Below are 4,406 nucleotides of genomic sequence, written 5' to 3'. Positions count from 1 at the left end.
TTAAGCACTTATTAAATTGAAAGAATTTTTGAGGTTAAAAGCAAAATTCTATTACTTATGTAATTTGTAAACTTGTAGCAATATCAAACTTGATCTTGATTTTTAACAATATTTTACAAGTATTGAGGTTAAAATAAAAGACCGCACTTTGGAAAATTTCGCTTTTATACCAAGGTTTTAACATTGGGTAAATTGCTTAATTGGAAATATAATCGAATTCTACCAACACAATCTTATTTGCCAATAAGATCAATACAAAATTATTTTGACATTTTGCCCGTGGTGAAAATATATCGCATGGTTTCAATTCATATCTCGTTACGTTTAATAGCTGTATTTGCATACTATAACCGTTAATTTTAAATAGAAAAAATAACAAAATGTTTTTAGAAGCCAGCACCTTTACATTAGGTAACAGAAAACGGTAACATATAGAGATATCAAAATTTCAATCTGAAATAGGTGGTGCTGTAATAATAGAAAGTATGTGTTATCTCCTAAATAAGGCGTAATTTCACCCACTTTGTGCAACCGAACTAAATGAAATTATTTTGAAACTAGTAAGTATCAAATCAAACCAATTTGTCTCATCACAAGTATCTGTAACTTGACATAGACATAGCCCTCCCCTTATACCACATTGTCCTTCAGAAATCCCAAGAGAATAAATGTGGGTTAACTTTAATAATAATATTTCTGACTCTATAGATGGATTTAATTTATAAATTAAATTAAATGTAAATCAAAACAAAAACAGCAATTTTAGTGATATCCAATATTCTTAAAGCAACGGCATTTTTAAACTAGGCCATCTGCTTAAGGAGACATAATTTCAACCACTTTGTGAATCGTGCAGACATTAATTGAATTTGAGCAATTTTATACTATTCTCTAATTTCTTATTAAATCATTGATGGTTTCTTTAATTGTAATTCATTACAAAATAATTTTATAAAAATGTATTCATTAATTAAATTTTTATACCATTCACCGGGGGTATATACTAAGTTTGTCAGTCCGTGTATATATTCTGGATTGTTATAGATAGAGGCATCAACATAGCCGTGTCCATTTATATGTCTGTAAGTTGAAATTAACTTGACGTATCATCCAAATAACTTACAAACATGATTCAGACATCAATATATCCACTATAGTCCCGGTTTGGTTGCTATTTAAAGTTAAGATAATAGTCCCACAATAGACACATATAAGCAAAAAACCACGACTAGCTCGATTTTTTACCTATTTTGGATTACTATGTCATTAATATAGACAATATGAATATCGAATGATAGATATTTCAAAGATTTTTCCTACGACGTATGTAACGCCATAGTAATTCGGATCTACAATGGGTCAAAATCGGCAAAAATATTTTTTAACCCGAGTTTTAATTTACATTAGATTTTAATTAACAAAAATTGGACCATTAAAAGATTGAATGATATGAAATAAAAACCTTTGAATGAAGCTAAAGAATTTGTTTATTGAGAATATTTTTATGGAATTCTAAATTAAGATTTTTAGTGAATTAAGCTTCAATAGAATTAATTAATTCGAAGCTGTATTTTTATTCATTTTATTTAATACAAAATATACTGACTTAAATAGTGTTAAATTAAATACATATAAAAATTATTTTTAAACGAAAAAAATTGTAATAAATTAATTCAGTATTAAATTAAATACACCCTTCGAAATAATTATGGTACAAGTTTACTTTAAAAATACCCTAAAATAAAAATGTCCTAAAATAAGTTATGGAAACTTTTAAAGTAAGAGATTTATGCAATTCATCTATCTTCTATATATGTATATAAAAATGAAATGGTCCATGTATGTAATGGCATCACGTGAGAACGACTGGAGCGATTTGGCTGATTTTTTTTATTCGATTCGAAAGAAAAAAAATTCAAAAATTCCGGGTAAAACTCGGAAATTTTTTTTTTTTGAGTCCAGTCAACTGTAATAAAAAAAGCTCCCTAAAGTATGCAGTACAAATTTAGATATTTTATTTGCTAATAAATACGTAGGTTGGAGAAACTCAAGATGTATTAACAAGGTGGCAGCGTAACTACAACAATTACAACAATACAAGAACAATAATCATTTTTGTTTGTGCAAAACCGTGTAAAGCGTCAAAAAAAAATTCACAAAAACGCACTTTTATAAATGAAATTGTTTTTTTTAACACTTTTAAATATTTTATACACATAACTCGGTGACAAATACTCTCTTTTTTAAATATAAAATAATCTTTTTAATCTTATAACAAATTTAAAAATTTTTGTAAACAAGCTTTTGACATTTCACAAGGCAAAACACGAGTAGAGCAAAAAATAGTCAGCTGGCGTTACGCTGCCACCTGGTTAAATATGCCTTGGGAGAAACTTAAAGAACTGTCATTAGTAAGTGCTACCGGGCGAAGCCGGGCGGATCAACTAGTATGATATAAATATATGGTACATGTATAAAATCATATCTTTAATTTGCAGCAATTCTAAAATCTTTCACATATTGGGTGTATGACTTAAAAATGCGGAATTTAAAATAGATGGCGTATCTTTTGAACGCGATTTTTGTTTTTAATAACTTTTATATCATTTTGAATGCTACATAACTGTCATTTATTCTCACTTAGTTATTGAACATTACAGTGTAAACAAAAAAATTTTGTTTGGCTTCGAAAGTGTCGAATATTGAGACAACAAAGCATCATATTCGGGAAGTTTTGCTTTACTTCTTTTATTTGAAAAAAAGTTCGGTTGACGCACATCGTTTGGTCACCAAAGCTTATGGTGAATGTGTTTTTGCGGTCTGCAAAAATGTTTGAAGACCAAGAATTGGATGCATTACTCCATGAAGATTACTGTCAAACTCAACAAGAGCTTGCATCAGTAATTTCAAAACCTTTGCAAGCAGCAGGATTCATCTAAAAGTAGAGAAATTGAAAGACGAATCATTACCGCGAATCATTACTTTCGATGAAAAGTGGATGCATTACGATAACCCGAAGCGTATCAGCCGAATCGACACCAAATCCAAATATCCATGGCACTAAGGTAGTGCTCTGTATTTGGTGGGACCAAAAAGGTCCTATCTATTATGGGCTGCTGAAATCTGGCCAGATCCTCACAGAGAACCTGTACCGAACACAACTGATTCGGTTGAAGCGAATATTGGCCGAACAACGCCCAGAATATGCGGCCAGACATGAAACTGTAATATAAAATCAAGACAACACTCGGCCACATGTTGCAGTACCTGTTAAAAACTATTTAGAAGGCGATACGCTTCACTTTGAAACAGAGTATCCGAAATTGGCTTGATTCGTTCTTGGCCTCATAAGATGAGCCATAGCTAAGAGAAAGTCATAGCTAACAATGGCCAATACTTTGAATAAATTAATATTGTAAAAATTTTTCAAAATAAAAGCTAAAAATTTGAAAATATCCCGCATTTTCAAGTCATTCACCCAATAGTTCTACACTTTTAAAGCCTTATGCTGGGTATACACGATACTATTTTTCGTACTAATCGTAGTATGAGTTGAAGTACGATTTTGTGATAGACGTTACTACAAATCGTACTATTTCCTTTGAAAAAAATGACAAGTAATAAAAATATCACAAAAATCAAAAATTTTTGATTTTCATACTTCGTTAGTACGACAACATGATACACGTTACTAATTTCATACTTATACGATTTATCGTACGACTTATCGTAACGTGTATACCTAGCATTAGAAATAGGAAATGCTTATTTACTTTAAAACCAAAGCAAATACAGTCAAAAATTCGTTTTAATAAAACATGGAAATTAAAATTTGTATACACATTTTTAATTGTACCATTTCACTCATTCCACCGTACGTCACACACAAATTGACCTTGGGTCATTCCGATTTTGATCATATTTGGTAAACTCATATTTTTAGAATCATTTCGACATTTCCATTGCATTTCTTTATATGTATTTCGAAAAATTCTCGATTTTATTCGCGATTTTAATTTTTTGAAAAATGAAATGTGTATCTTTACATGCTCGTATCTTATGAAGTTGATATCGGATTTTATTGATCTAAAATGCATCTGAAAGATAATTATGTCCGATTTGTAATACATGATCTAAAAAAATGTTTTTTCTAAAAAAAATTATTCATAAAGCAAATGCAATTTCGAATTAATTAATTAATTAATTAATTTTAAATATATTTTTTGTTGATTTAAAAAAAAATCGTGAATAAAATCGCGAGTTTTTTTGGAAAAAAAAATATAGAAACGTTCAAAGGATTGCAATGGCTCGATAATGATTTAAAAAAAAGACAAAAGATCCAAGATCCAAGATCAAAAACATAAGTTTTCTCTGTGTTCTTTGAAAGAATTCATATAAAAGTATTG

The sequence above is a fragment of the Calliphora vicina genome, chromosome 5, assembly GCF_958450345.1.
Source record: "Calliphora vicina chromosome 5, idCalVici1.1, whole genome shotgun sequence".
Taxonomy (NCBI): domain Eukaryota; kingdom Metazoa; phylum Arthropoda; class Insecta; order Diptera; family Calliphoridae; genus Calliphora; species Calliphora vicina.
The sequence above is the reverse complement of the archived record's forward strand: the minus strand, read 5'-3'. Positions refer to the sequence as shown.